The following is a 15,306-nucleotide window of genomic DNA, read 5'->3' as shown; positions in this document are numbered from 1 at the left end:
GTCAGAGCTTTATGTTTTAAAGGATGGATAAGGATGAGGATGAAGAGAAGGAGAAGGAGAAGGAGAAGGAGGAGGAGCTTCTTTTTCTAACTTTACTACTTACCACCATGAGTTCGTTCTGGAGGAAGGAGGAGGAGAAGGAGAAAGGAGAAGGAGAAGGAGAAGGAGACGGAGAAGGAGAAGGAGAAGGAGAAGGAGAAGGAGAAGGAGAAGGAGAAGGAGAAGGAGAAGGAGAAGGAGAAGGAGAAGGAGAAGGAGAAGGAGAAGGAGAAGGAGAAGGAGAAGGAGAAGGAGAAGGAGAAGGAGAAGGAGAAGGAGAAGGAGAAGGAGAAGGAGAAGGAGAAGGAGAAGGAGAAGGAGAAGAATTACATTTGGAGACTGATTTTGAGAATGGTATACTGATAGGTCTGTCAGAATGGATGACCTGCAAATGGAAGCTCTGAACCATTTAATGAGTGATTGAAAGTGTTCTTTTAAATGATCATTTTAGATCTTGTATAACATCTGCCAGAAAGAACAAGTTTTAGTGTAGTCGACACTAAGTTGTGCCCATAATATTGAGCCAAATTTATTTTCCACATAAAGTCACAGTTTTTATATGTTATATAATCTTTTGGCAGAAATAAGGAATAACATTCAAAATTCAAAGAATCTTGGTATAAAAATATCTAGTGTTTTAGATGTTTCAAAGTAAGGCCAGAAAATAAGTTGGATATGATAAAAATACCAAAAATTTCTATTCAGTTAGCATAGGCATGCAGTTGCTAGGCATACATATAGTAGGATAAAGTTCAACAAGAAAATAAAAAATGATCACTAAATACCAATCAGCCAATCAATCAAGCACCAAAGAAACTATTAAACCACAACTATGCTAAGTTAGATGCTGGAGGAAGTAGGAGCATCAGAGATTTGCAGTGTGCTCCCCTTTAATTAATAACTTTTCTGTGTAGACAAGGGAGTCTATCTATGTAATCTGCCATGATCCATTTAGCTGTTATAAGCACAAAGCTAAACTCGAGATCCAACAAAAAACACATTATACTTCAGCATTTGGCAACAACTTCACCACTCTTTTTGGCTTTTTGGTCTTTATTATTCTGATTTATACTGTATTTGACTTTGTAATTCAGATCAAATCATTTTTGGAAGTAGAAAAGAAATAAACCAAATGAAGCTTTCCCTTGCTATAGCTTATGCCCATTTCCAGGGACCTTTCTTTCCAGCGATAAAAGATACAATTGCATGCTCTCCTTGAGACACACCTGCATATACCTGAAGGCAGTTATACTGTCTCCCTTTATGAATACTGGATAATTATTTGCATTGTTCATTTGTTTCTTTCCAATTTATGCCCAATTTCACTGATCTGCTTAGACACTCTAACAGAGAAATGGTAATAAAATAGCATAAAGATGATGCCTGATGTTTGCATACATTTTCCTGAATACACATTATTGTTGCCTTCTAGTAATATAAGTTTTTTTAACCCTCACCTGAGGATATTTCTCCATTGACTTTCAGACAGAGTGGAAGAGAGAGGAAAAACAGAGAGAAATATCCATGTGAGAGAAACACATCAATTGGTTGCCTCCTGCACGCGCCCTGACCAGGATCCTGGCCAGGGAGGAGCCTGCAACCGAGGTAATGCCCTTGACCAGAATCAAACCCAGGACCTTTTGGTCCACAGGCCGATGCTCTATCCACTAACCAAACTGGCTAGGGCAGGATATCTTTTTTAATTTAGCCTGTGTCTCTGTGCTAATCAATTTGACATTTAAAAAAAAGGGTTGAAACAATAAAATTGATCTGTACGTGTAAAAATATCCTATGATCCTCCTAGTCTTCCTGTGATTAATCAGAAGCAACAAATATATATTGACTTCCTGTTAAACACAAGTCACATATTTTGTTTATGTGGGGTAAGATTATTGATATTTACTTTATTATAAATTAAAATAGAGAAATCATAAAAATGTATTAATTCATTTATAAATAATAACAAACCAGAAACATGCTAATAAAATAATATATTAGATGAAAAATAATCATAGCCCTAATGATATCTGAGTGGCATTATTTCATAAATTTTCAAATCTTTTTAATATATGCCTTAATGTCTAGATTCTTAAATCTGCTTTTCATTCAATGTTATAATTTACACTTGATGAAGAAAATCTGGTCACATATAGATATCTAGCCAGAAAGTTTTAATAGCCTTTTCACATAAATGTGAATAGTCTACTTTGATAGTCTAGCAAAACTAGACAGGTGGAATTTCAAACCGTATCAATAAACTTCTTGTTTCTGCTACACTAAAATCTATTTATCTTGCACTTTGAATGGATCCATTATCCATGCATGATTTTATATCATTATCCATTTCTCATTTGTAAAATATCTGTTGACTGGGTCATGCAGATCTTTGAAATATTGAAATACTTCATTATCCTTCTGCTAACATCAGCACTAATCACATCTGAAAATCCTGTAAATTTTGAGAAGTTGTTGAGCTCATGGTGACAAATACAAGTTTTCCAAAATTCGAATTTTCTTTTGAAAGTTCAAATGTTGTCATTGGTAACAAATATTATCAGTTATTTTTTTTAATGATAGGCTCACTTCATTCATTTTTAAAAAATCATCCGTTGAATAACCAAGTATGAATAACCATTACTTGTCTGTCAGTCATTCTTTCAAGTAAAAATGATGTCCCATAGAAAAGCAGCTATGGCCAGCCGGCGTGGCTCAGTGGTTGAGCATCACCCTATGAACCAGGAGGTCATGGTTTGATTCCTGGTCAGGGCATATACCTGGGTTGTGGCTCGATCCCCAGTGTGGGGCGTACAGGAGGCAGCTGATCAAGGACTCTCTTTCATTATTGATGTTTCTATCTCTCTCTCCCTCTCCCTCTCTAAAATTATCAATAAAAATATATTTAAAAAAAGAAAAGCAGTTTGTTCTTCTTGCAACTCAAACATTGCATGAGATTTTTGTGGTTTTTTAGGCAACTATTGTCATACTTTAGCATGTGGCAGATATTCTTTATGTGTACTTCCATTTCAGCACACAGAATATTTAAAGTATGTGCACTTGCATGTTTAGACGAAATAGAGTTAATATTTTTTAGTGCTTCATCAAAGACATTTATTTAGTAAAACTGGATTTTAATGTTATTTATGTATGTACTTACTTATTTTTATTGGGAGTATATGGCAGTGACTAATATAATTAATGACTACTACTACAGTTTGGTGCCACTATCTTGACAAGTGTTAAGGCCAGGAGTTTTAATTGTTCTTGCATAATAAGTGCAAATGTCAATAGAGTGAAAAAGGCAAAAAATGTTTTTATATTATTAAGAAGATAGTTTGATGTGATGGATTCCCTAAAATGTTTCAAGGGAATTCAAGAGGGTCTGTGGACTATGCTTTGAGAATAGCTGCTGAAATCATGCTAATAATTTTTCTATTTCTTGAATTATATTCTATATGAATCAAAGACTATGAAAATGCAGAGAACACAACTGTGGAATATTTTTACATAACTCAATGAGTGGAGGGAGGGTTAGAAGTGAAATGCATAAACAAGAGGGTAAAACAAAAATGCCTAGGAATGAAAAAAAAAAAAGTAAAGAAAAGCAGTAAAATAAGGTTTGGCCCCAGGAAGAGGCAGTTGAGATTCCATCCTTTGTTATTCCATAGAGAGTTTTATGGAGAAGATCACCCTCTTATTTTCTTTTTCTTTGCTTGCTTCTATTTAACTTCTTCACTATATTCAAACTTCAATTTTGGAATTTCTACAAAAAGCACTCTTGTCTTCATTCATACAGGTTGATCTCTAATCCTCTAAATGCCTTTTTAAAAAATGGTGTGCAATCTTCCAGACTTCTCAAATCACCTGAAACCTGAAACGCCACGGCCCAGACCCAGGTAGCACATAAATTATGGTGTTCTAGACCTAAAACCAGCCTGTTGCCTCTTTGGTTTTGTCCCAATGCACTAACATACATAGCCCAAAATACCACTGGCCTTTTAAAATGGCATATCAAATTCCAGGGTAATATCAAAACTACTGCCTGGTAGCATTTGTCAAGTTTCAAAGTAACTCTTTTCAGGATTTTCAAATTCACTGAATTTCTTAGATTGAAATATTGTATGTAACAGAACTCTCGTAGTTTTCCCTTCTCGCTGAATATATTATTAGAAACCCTGAAATCTGGTTTATTTTTTAAATTTTTATTCAATATTTCTCTTAAATTTTAAATTATTAATAATAGCTTAAAATAAGTCATATTATAATCTAAGACTTGTCATTAACCATTTATTAACCTTCACACAGATTCCTCCCACTACACACTCAACACAAACAATTTCAAATCTCCAAATGCAATACATACTAGTAATTACCCTCATTTCCCCACTCTGCCAACTCTGGCTCAGTAGTGTACATTGTTAATTTACTCTTGTTGTCATTACATTTGCTAATGATGGTAATTTTATAAATTCATTTTGCCAATTTGATAAGTTCTATTCTATATATTTAACATTTTTATGTACATATTGTGATAGTATTTACAGGTTGGTTGTTTTTCTTTATTGTTCTCAATCTGAAGACAATTTTTACAAAAACTATTCATTGGAAATAGTAGATCCTCCATGAGTATATAATGACTTTTCTAATATTCTGCTAAATTCTAAAGAGAAAAAAACGAACCTGCCCACATCTTGATCTTGGACTTCCAGCCTCCAGAACTGTGAGAAATAAATTTCTGTCGCTTAAGCTATCCATTCTGTGGTATTTTGTTATGGCAGCCTCAGCAAGCTACAGCAACAACCAATCCAATATGAATGGAATTCTTCTATCTCTAGTTCAATGATTTCTCTCTAATGGTATTTATGGAACAAAAGCAGACTAGCATCCTGGCCCATTTATCTCAGTGGTTAGACCATCAGCCCTGGGACCAAAGGGTTGCGGGTTCAATTCCAGGTCAAGGGCACATACCTCAGTTGCAGGTTCCCCAGCTCTGGTAGGGGTGTGTGTGGGAGGCAGCCAATCGATGTGTCTCTCTCACACCTATGTTTCTCTTTCTTCCCCTCCTCCTTCCCTTTCACTCTCTCCAGAAATCAATGGAAAAAAATATCCTCAATTGAGGATTAAGGGAAAAAAGCAGACTAGCAACAAATATCATAAAAGGCATGGATAATGTTTGTGTAAGTTTGGTAAAGCATATGCAATACATTAGAGATGTTTCTTAGAAATAACTAGTAATCTTTCTCCTGAAATATTAGGTCCTTACTGAACTGTACAGCATTATCTTCTTAAATTTCCAGTAGAGTAAAAATGAATATATTTTAAATTAGAAAGTTTTGACATGAAGTTAGGTCAAAAAAGTGTTTAACAGTTAAGGTCATATGGGTTAATTTTCTCTTTAAAGTTATGTGAATTCTCAAGAAAGAAAAATATCACTGCTCTTTTCTTAAATAAAAAAAGTTGTCCCTAGCACCCAGTGTATAAAAGTATTGTTAACAGTAATTTGCTAAAACATAGATGCACGTATATATGGCACAGCCAACAATATTAACAAGACAATTCAAGGGGGAAAGAATAGTTTTTTAAACAAACAGTGCTGCAACAACTGGATAGCAACATGTAAAAGAATAAAGTTAGACCCCTACCTCACATTATATACAAAAATTGGCTCAAAATGGAGCATAGACTTAAATGTAAGAGCTAAAACTATAAAACTTGTAGAAAAAAATATAAAATTAAAGTTTCATGACTTTGCATTTGGCAACGATTTCATGTACATAACTGTTAGGGGCAGAAATAGAGTACTGGGGATTAGTTATAGTTATAAGAAATATTAATCATGCTAAATTAACCATGACTGTTCTGCTCTGATTAAAGAAACCCCATTCTAATATCTGGCTGAGAATTGTACTCCCCAAAACATGGGAGTTAACCTCGGAATGCAATCCATTCTCCTTTTCTGAGAACTGCCTATCATAATGGAAAGATTAACAACCTTTTTGACAAAATAATCTGGTCCTATAATTCCTACTTTCCCTTGTAATCTTTGTCCTTCTACCCAATATAAGCAGCTGGCTTATGGGGAAAGGTAGAGCAGATTTTTGTGGATGACCTGCTCCCATACTGCGGGCATTATTGGAATTAATGCTCATACATGATTCAACCCTATCTCTGCTCAATTGGCTACAGTAGTGACAGGAAGCCCATATGTTGCCCAATTTCATAACATCAAAAACACAAGTGACAAAAGAAAAAATTAAAGCCAAAGATTATACATATTGCATCAAAATTAAGGCCAAGGTTGTATATGGAGCACCAAAAGAGGAAGAGGCCATCTGAGAAGGCAAGAAGTTCTTTTCCACTTAGAGGAATAAAACAAGTACCAAGTTAGATAGAAACTCCCATTTGCCAGAGAGGAACTATAAGGTGGTAGGTAACTGAGGAGTGGGAGCAAAGAGCCAGAAACTATAAAAATATAAACCATTAGAGGGTAAATTTTGAAGAAACAGAAATAGAACAACAAAAGGTTCAATTCAGGGGAAAAACAAAGCTTATATTTACATGTCATCATGTTACTTTGACATCACATTAAAATTAATTTTTAGAAAATGATTTGAGCCCCTGCAGTACCCTGACCACTCCAGGGAATGTACCGATGGTTTCCATCCTCAGTGTCAGCTTTGGCTGCACCTTCTCAATTCAGTCATCTCAGTGTAAGCCCTAAGTGCAAGTAAGACCAACTGGGTCACAGGCTATTTTTAAAAATATATATATTTTATTGATTTTTTACAGAGAGGAAGGGAGAGGGATAGAAAGTTAGAAACATCGATGAGAGAGAGAAACATCGATCAGCTACCCCCTGCACACCCCCTACTGGGGATGTGCCCGCAACCAAGGTACATGCCCTTGACCAGAATCGAACCTGGGACCCTTCAGTCTGCAGGCCAACACTCTATCCACTGAGCCAAACCGGTCAGGGCGCTATTTTTATTTTAACAGATAATTTACAGCAATCTAACCAATAATTTCAATTAAAACAGATTTTTTTCATTAATATTGTCTTTTAAACACCTTTCAATTTCACTGTATTCTAGGAAACATAGCATTTTTCAAAGAACTTTAAAAAAATTGCTAAAACTTGTTTTGTGTGTGAAAATGATTGTGTGTGTGTGTGTGTGTGTGTGTGTGTGAGTGTGTTTAACTTAGTAACTTGTCACCATTAAATTACTCCTTGATTTGTTTTTTGTCAAAGCCCTGCAGGGACAATTAGAGCACACTCACCCACTCCACAGGTCAGGCTGGTCACCCTGTGGCCCACTTCCTTCCATTTCTTCTGCTCTCAGGATCACAACACAGGTGCCATTCCTTATACCCCTGAGACACTGTGCCCTTTGGGACCTCTGTGTTTCTCCCTTTTCTCTGCCCTGAACACTCTTCTTTCACCTCATTCAGATAAAAATCACTTTCTGCTCCTCCTTAATAGCGTTTTTGTAACAGTGTAGAAACTTCATTTCTTTAGCATAACCGTTTCTCCTTTTGATTTTAGCTGGCCTCACCCAGCACCCTGACCCACCTATCTCCTTCTCTGTTGCAGGATCACTCACTTATTCCTTAAGCCCTCAGGGCAATGAGGTTCTGATTCAGATAAAATAATCTTAGGAACAAAGCCTGGGTCTATTTACCCCAGGGACAGAGTTTTGATCAAACCAGAGGAGATAACATCTATGCCTCAAGTTGTGTTTCAGCTCCACGCCCAGAAAAAATGGCAAAACCAGAGGAAGGAATGCCGTGGCTGACATCAGGACCAGATGCACTGATCAACTACCCTGTATCCTGCACCAACCAATCAGTAGAGAACACAACCCGGACCACAACCTTACTCCTGTATTAATGACTTAGCCCATCCCCAGCGGCCACTGGGGAGCCAGGTCTTAGAGCATTAGCTAACCTGTCTTTGGGTCACTTTCTAAAAATAAACCTTGTTTTATTTGCTGCAAACTCTTGTTCCTGTCTTACTGGGCTTTGAAGCGCACAGGCCAGACAGACCCCTTTAGTCCTAGAACAAGAGGACTAAAGGGGTCCTGCCACCTTCATGCTGATCTTGCCTTCACCATCGCCTTACCCTGCTATATTTTTTGTCAAAGAAAGTATGTTCACTGGTATTTCATTACGCTTTGATTTGTCTACTTCCTACCTCCATCACTAGACTGAAAACACCATGCGGGCAGGAATTTTGTTATTCACCATATTCTAGCACCTAAAATAGGGACTGACCTATGCTATAGGAGAGCACATTTGTTTTGTTTTTTTGGTGTTTTTTTTTTTTAATGAATGAATGCAGATTTAGAGAATCTGTACTCATTCAAAGAAAGTATTTTGAAATTTTGGTGAGTCCGAAAGCAGATGAATTACAGCTGCCATGTACAGACTGCACCAACCTCAGTCCTGACTGTCAGGGCCAAGCCGTAGCTCTACCATCACTCAGGTGCTAGGGCGGCAAGGGCACAGACACTCCAGCCAGACTCCCTGGGTTCAAGTTTGGGCTCTGCCACTTACAAACTGTCTGCCCAAAGGCAAGTTAACTTCACCTCACTGTGCCTTGGTTTCCTCCTCTATAAAGCGATCATTAATAATAGCACTTACCTCATGGAATTAAATGAGAAAATATCTGTAAAGTGCTGCTTAAAATAGTGGCTGGCACCAAATAGATGTTATACATCTTTTGTTAAAGAAAATAATTAATAGCTGGAAACTTCGAAACATGACCAAACGAAAAAGCTGGAAAGGCACAGTTTGGGGGAAATTTGGCTTATTTTTTCTGACCAGAGTTGCTCTCAGAATAACTCTCTTCCCCACCTCTACCCGATCCCAGCATAATCTAAAGTGAGCTGTGAAACAAGCTTAATTGACTAATCAGAATTTCAAAGGGAAGTGATTACTTCACAGCCACAGCATCCGGGACCCTGCGTTGAAGATTGTGAGAGCTTCAGTTGCCAATTCCCACTCTCCCCCCCACCCCCACCCTCCTCTTCCTCCTCTCTTCCCCTCCCAAGGTAGCTGAGAGAACAGGCCTTTCTTTTGCTCTTGGAACTTACAGGGAAGAAGTGACAGGATTGGCCTCTCCAACTGCCCCAGAGGAAAACACGGGGTGTGGGCCCCCAGGCTAAATGGTGGAAGGCTGCTTTTCTGTGTCAAGCACATACCAGTATAAGCTGGTGAGGACTGCCTGGTCTGTAACGTGCTAGGGATAACCCCAAACAGCCCCAGGCTCTCCCCTCCACCCCCAGAGAAGATGCTCTTATGTTTCCCTCTCTGAATCGCTGGGTTCCCTGACAGTGCCCTCTACACAAGGAGCTAGAATGTTTCTTACTGGACTCCTCTGGGAGATCCAGAGTTTTCCTGGGTTGGTGGCCAAAGAGTTTATTTCTGGGTCTCTAGTCCATCCCTTCACCCTGCTATCTCTGGTTAATAAAGCAGAATCCTGTCTGAAATCCCCAGTGCCCTCTTGGATACTGTATAATTAATTAGGCCTCCAATTGTGCCTTCCCCTCCCCTCCCATACATGGAGAAACCCTCTGGACCAGGCCTTAAAGGGAAACTGCCCTAATAAACGAGTCTCTAGATAGAAAATATCACAGGAAGTAAATGAACACTATTAGTATTGGCTGCAAAATCCAACGCGTTATTTTTTGCCAGTATGAGCATTCTAGATGCACTGGCCACCTAAAGAGATATTTGGAAAAAAACAGACCAACCATGTTAAGAGGGAAGAAAAAAGAAAAAGTCATCAAACGAGTTGCAGTGAGTTCAATGAAGCTAATTCTGTTGCTGGGTTCATGTGATATATAACCAGCCACTGTGCTCTGTTCTAGTGGTTTATAATGTTACTTCGACCTCTCCACGAAATTGTTTTCCCGTAAATCTCTGTGGCCATCCATTCCTGTCTACACATTATGTTCCTAAAATAGACACCATCTAAAAATCTCTTCAAGGAGCTTTGTGGAGGGAGGCCTAAATTGCAACACTGCTCCTAGAAGAAGGGTGCAATGGCTCGATAGCAATTACAAAAGCAGCAACCACGGAGGGGGGTCACAGGAGTTTTTCACTGTAGTTATTCTGCTTCCCAAATGCACAGAGGAGGGGCAGGAACGTGTCAGACGCCCGGGGACATGCAGAACCTCCACTTGCATCACCCTGGCCTGCCAGGTATTGCAGCCAATAGGAAAGGTACCCACTGCTCCTAAAGCAGAATCCACCAGCCTCAGCATGGAATTTTCCTATTTCTGTTTGGCATCACCCTCTTGGGATGATTTAAAGGGCTTTATGGAGAAATATGTTCTGTTACTACACTAGCGCATCAGAAACCTGCCTGCAGCACGTGAACCTGTCAATCCATAGAAAAGGAAGCCGCATTGATAAGTGTCATAGCAACAGCGTTTGGCAATTTGCAAGTTTGCTACGGCACCTCAGAAATATTTAGTCACATGCACGTATGGACAGAACGTTACCCTGCTTTGGTTTTAATCGTTTCACCAGACACCTAAAAAAGCACCTGCCACCACTCTATCTGGACTCATTTGTTAAAGAGGAGTGACAGTTGTCAGTGAGTAACTGAAAGGAACAAAAAGAAACATGAGAAGTAAACGTGGGGTGGGGGTGTCTTCACACACATGCCTCAAACAGGTAGGAGAGAGGGAATCCATGATAATGAAGACGTTCGGAAAAGCCTCCCATCCACCCAGAGACATTTCTTGTGCCATTTGGAAAGGCAAGACGTTCACACTGGGAACGGAACAGCATCTGCAGTATCATTGCTGATGGTGACCTCTGTCTAATTAAAAGTAACTCAGTATTTCCCATCTGGTTCCACAGAAAGGATCTGTGCCCACTGCCCGCTAGCTCCTTTGTTAGCACAGTTCAGTCGGAGTTAGGGGGGAGAAATCATGTCCCCTTCTCGCCCAAGCCAAGCCATGAGGCATTTCTCCGCCAAAGCCCAGCCTCAGCCTGGGGAGGCCGAGCACCCCTGCAATGCTAGGCTCCAGCAGCCGTCCGCTGCCTTCTCTTCCTGGGCTTAACACTGAGGTCTAATGTTTGCTCCCTCCTTAAGAACACCATGACCTCTATTCCCAGCTAGTGCAGTTCTAAAGCCCCAGTGCAGGAGGGGGCTTCAAGGGAGACCTTGAATAGGATCGAGGCAAGCAAAGGCAAGAACTGGCCAGGTTCCAAGCTATTTCAGGCCAAAGAATCCCATCTTGTATCAAAATGCTGAGCTGCAAAACAAACCTGATTTCAGTTCATGGAAGGTTGAGAGAGGAGGGGGAGGGGAAGAGGAGGAGAAGGGGAGGAGAAGAGAGGGAGGAGGGGGACAGTTAGTCCGAATTCACAGACAAAAATGGACTTCCTGCTCAGCCCAAACTGAATTTCCAAGGGCTCTTTTTCCAAAGGAATAACTGGAATGAATATGTCTAACATCGCAACGAAACATCCAGATGGCTTACCTGATTTAAAAGAAAATTATCCATCCGCAATGAGGAACTGCATCTCCCAGAGACCAGATAACAACGTGCCTTCAGTTGCAATTGTTCAGATTCCTTCTTGTAAAAGGTGACCAAGGATTTACAAGGGCTGCAGTCTCACTGGGGCAGAACACACATACACAAACACACACACGCACACATACACACATGCACCAGAGACCTCTGCAGCATCCTCTCGGCTTCATCCCGGCCTCACTCTATGGTACCTAATACAAATCAGCAAATAGCTTGTTTAAAAAAAAAAAAAAAAAAAGTCGAGGAAGCACCTTACATTATATCGCCATCTAGTGGTCCAACGTTAAATATGTTCTCATTAGCCGGATTTACATGTTCTTTCTCAACCTCTTTTCTCTCAGCTTCTTTTTTTCCCTTTTGCTTCTCTCATTATTTCTCGCTCTTGTTTCTCCTTGATTTCTAATAGTTCTATCATACCAAATACCTAATGACTCAAAGATGAACAAGTTTAAAACTAAATATAGCTATCTTCAAATATAGCAAGTACCTTTTTGTTTTTTGCATTTTATTTTTGTTTAAAAGAATTATTTTATTCCCATTATGAATCATTATATTCTTTACAAATTATAAAATTTGTGAATAAAACTTTGTGGTTTTATTCCACCTGAAGAAAATTGGGTGGTCCTTATTACAGATCTGCAGTTTTCCATTGGGGATCTACTTAAAATTTTACTCATTTTTAATAACGTGTTTAAATAATAGGTTTTATGTTATAGTGAACAGCTCAGAGTGAGAAGATATGAGTTTTACTTCAGGCTCCACACTAATGACCATGTACATTTGAGCAAGTCACTGAACTCGTCTATGAAAACTTACATTTTCCTCATCTTTAGCTGTAATGAGAGGTTAAACAAGATTATCTTTCCACTCTAAATGTCTATGATTTTCTTTTCTTTTACCACAATATGTTTCCCCATCTTGTGGACATAACCTAAAGCTTAGTTACATGACCATATTTTAGTAAGCAAATTTTGAATCCAATTAAGAATCACCTCTTGATAGAATTATGAAAGCCATATACATCAGGTTTTCCTGACATTGGAGAACCTCTGTGAAACTATTCATAACTCCAGAAACTGATTTTAGAGCTTCCTATGTTATCTACTGTCCTTTAAAGCAGAAACAGCCTTTAACATTTGGTGGTGTATAAGCTCACAATTAACTAAGTGTAGATAGTCATTTGCAGTCATTTGTACAAAATATTTCATCCTGGTTGTTTACCACCTAACATACTTGTTGTTGATAACTATCATGGCATGTGCTTTACCATTTATTAAATGACATCACCTTCAACATTTTATTTTTTACTAAAGGACGGTACAATAGTTACTATTAATATCATTATAGTTATTTTCTTGGTACATTTGAGAGTTCTGAGGCTTTCTGAACCTTATTAAGTAAGGCTCAAGGCCGCACCTATAACTAGCAAAGCAATAACACTAAGGCTCTTGGGCCCCAAATCCATTGTTCTTTAGAACATACTAAAAGTCCACCTTTCTTTCTTTCTTCTAGAATCACAAGAATGTAATTTTCATTTCTATGTTTGCAAAACATTTACTAGCCCTTAATTATAAGTTACTCATGGACCCATCTTCTCATCTCTAAAAACAAAGAAATTGAGTAATCATTTCCTGTCCCAGCTTAAAAATCCTCCAAAGGGTAATCAAGGTGGCATGAATACATTAAATAAAGTTAGTCAGTGTCTGGAAGTGGTGTTGCTCAGTCTTTGGTAGAGTCAGGACAATGCTGAAAGGAGCTGGAGAGTCAGGTGACCAATATTTGGTAAATAATTACCAAGATGTAGAAATAAAGAAGTGGAAAATATGTTAACTAACAGGTATTTTTTAAAATCTTAGGCTAAACACTGAGACTCAGGGGAGGTGTGAAGTAAAGTGCAGAGGTACGGAGGTGCGCGCGGAAAGGTCTGGCAACTGAGAATGTGGTTGTCTCGGGAGGGAGACACAAGCTCCCAACAGCTCTGAACTTCAGTTCCGGGCGAGTCTCTGGGGGCCCAGACTCATATGGGGAGAAACTGGACTGTCTGGCATTGGGCTGAACTCGAGGGCGGCTTTCCCTCAGAGGTGCTTGCAGTGATTACCAGGACACTGAGACCCGGGACCTCTTGGGCAGGACTGAGGACCAGCCATAGCTGTTTGCTCCGCCCTGTTAATTCCCTGAGACCCCGCCCCACCCAAGCTGTGCGCAGTGGCTTTTGCATATGAAAGTTTGCAATCTAAAATTACCTAACTGCGGCTGGGTCAGAGAGACCCAGAACATTCAAAAGAAGGCCCAAGGCCCCAAGGCAGCTTGCATTGCTTCACAGCTGGGCCTCATCTGGGCACCTCCAAATACCAAACAAAGAAGAGGAATCTGCAGATCTCTCCATAGCTCCTGCTGAGTAGCCTCAGGCAGAGGCTAAATTAGCACCTCCTTAGAGATCCAAGAGCCAGTGTACCCAGTGGTCAGAGTGGGACCATCCAGATTACAACTCCTCAGATCCATAAGGGACACACTCAGGGAGCAGACTCAGTGAGCACCAAAGCCCCACTGAAGCAAGTCTTGCCCCAGAAGGGTGTCTCCAGCAAAGAAGTTCTCCCACTGTAGACACAGCTGATTCTCACAGCCAATTGGCCTGGAGGTCAATTCCTCCCAGGGATACCAACAACAATCAAGGCTTAACTACAACAAGACTGTGCACACAGCCCACAAAGGGGTGCACCAAGAGTGTCCACCTCAGGTAATTGGGGAAGCTGAGCCACTGGGCTCTATAGGACACCTAGCACAGAAAGCCACTCTATCAACACAGGGAAGCAGCCAAAATGCGGAGACAAAGAAACAGGTCACAAATGACAGAAATGGAGGAGAGCAAACTACAGGATATAAAGTTCAAAACCACACTTATAAGGTTTTTCAAGAATTTTCTATAAACCGCTGATAAATCTAGTGAGACCCTCAAGAAATCTAGTGAGACCCTGGAGGATATGAAAAAGGACCAACTAGAAATTAAGCATACACTGACTGAAATAGAGAATATTATACAGAGTTCCAACAGCAGACTAGAGGATCGCAAGAATCAAGTCAAAGATTTGAAATACGAAGAAGCAAAAAACACCCAACCAGAAAAACAAAAAGAAAAAAGAATCCAAAAATATGAAGATAGTGTAAGGAGCCTCTGGGACAACTTCAAGCCTACCAACATTCGAATTATGGGGGGGCCAGAAGAAGAGAGAGGGCAAGATATTGAAAGCCTATTTGAAGAAATAATGACAGAAAACTTCCCCTACCTGGTGAAAGAAATAGACTTACAAGTCCAGGAAGTGCAGAGAACCCCAAACAAAAGGAATCCAAAGAGGACCACACCAAGACACATCATAATTAAAATGCCAAGAGCAAAAGACAAAGAGAGAATCTTAAAAGCAGCAAGAGAAAAACAGTCAGTTACCTACAAGGGAGTACCCATATGACTGTCAGCTGATTTCTCAACAGAAACTATGCAGGCCAGAAGAGAGTGGCAAGAAATATTCAAAGTGATGAATAGCAAGAACCTACAACCAAGATTACTTTACCCAGCAAAGCTATCATTCAGAATTGAAGGTCAGATAAAGAGCTTCACAGATAAGAAAAAGCTAAAGGAGTTCATCACCACCAAAACAGTATTATATGAAATGCTGAAAGGTATCCTTTAAGAAGAGGAAGAAGAAGAAAAAGGTAAAGATACAAA

At 39.5% G+C, this 15,306-nt stretch overlaps 1 protein-coding gene across 5 annotated transcripts in view; it reads right to left on the bottom strand.

The window, feature by feature from the left end:
* The window catches only part of LOC102416922 (sodium channel protein type 1 subunit alpha), a 124,984-nt gene that overhangs the window by 90,538 nt on the left and 19,140 nt on the right, over positions 1-15,306 (bottom strand). For 4 of the 5 annotated variants that reach the window (XM_023745332.1, XM_023745347.1, XM_023745344.1 and 1 more), the window contains exon 1: positions 11,532-11,793. The exons of the other annotated variant lie outside the window; for it this stretch is intronic. The gene's annotated coding sequence lies outside the window, so the exon portion shown is untranslated. Of the gene's footprint in view, positions 1-11,531; positions 11,794-15,306 lie in introns of those variants that run through there. 5 annotated transcript variants of the gene reach the window in all.

The sequence above is a fragment of the Myotis lucifugus genome, unplaced genomic scaffold (assembly GCF_000147115.1).
Source record: "Myotis lucifugus unplaced genomic scaffold, Myoluc2.0 scaffold_5, whole genome shotgun sequence".
Taxonomy (NCBI): domain Eukaryota; kingdom Metazoa; phylum Chordata; class Mammalia; order Chiroptera; family Vespertilionidae; genus Myotis; species Myotis lucifugus.
This window is presented reverse-complemented; position numbering and strand designations above follow the sequence as displayed.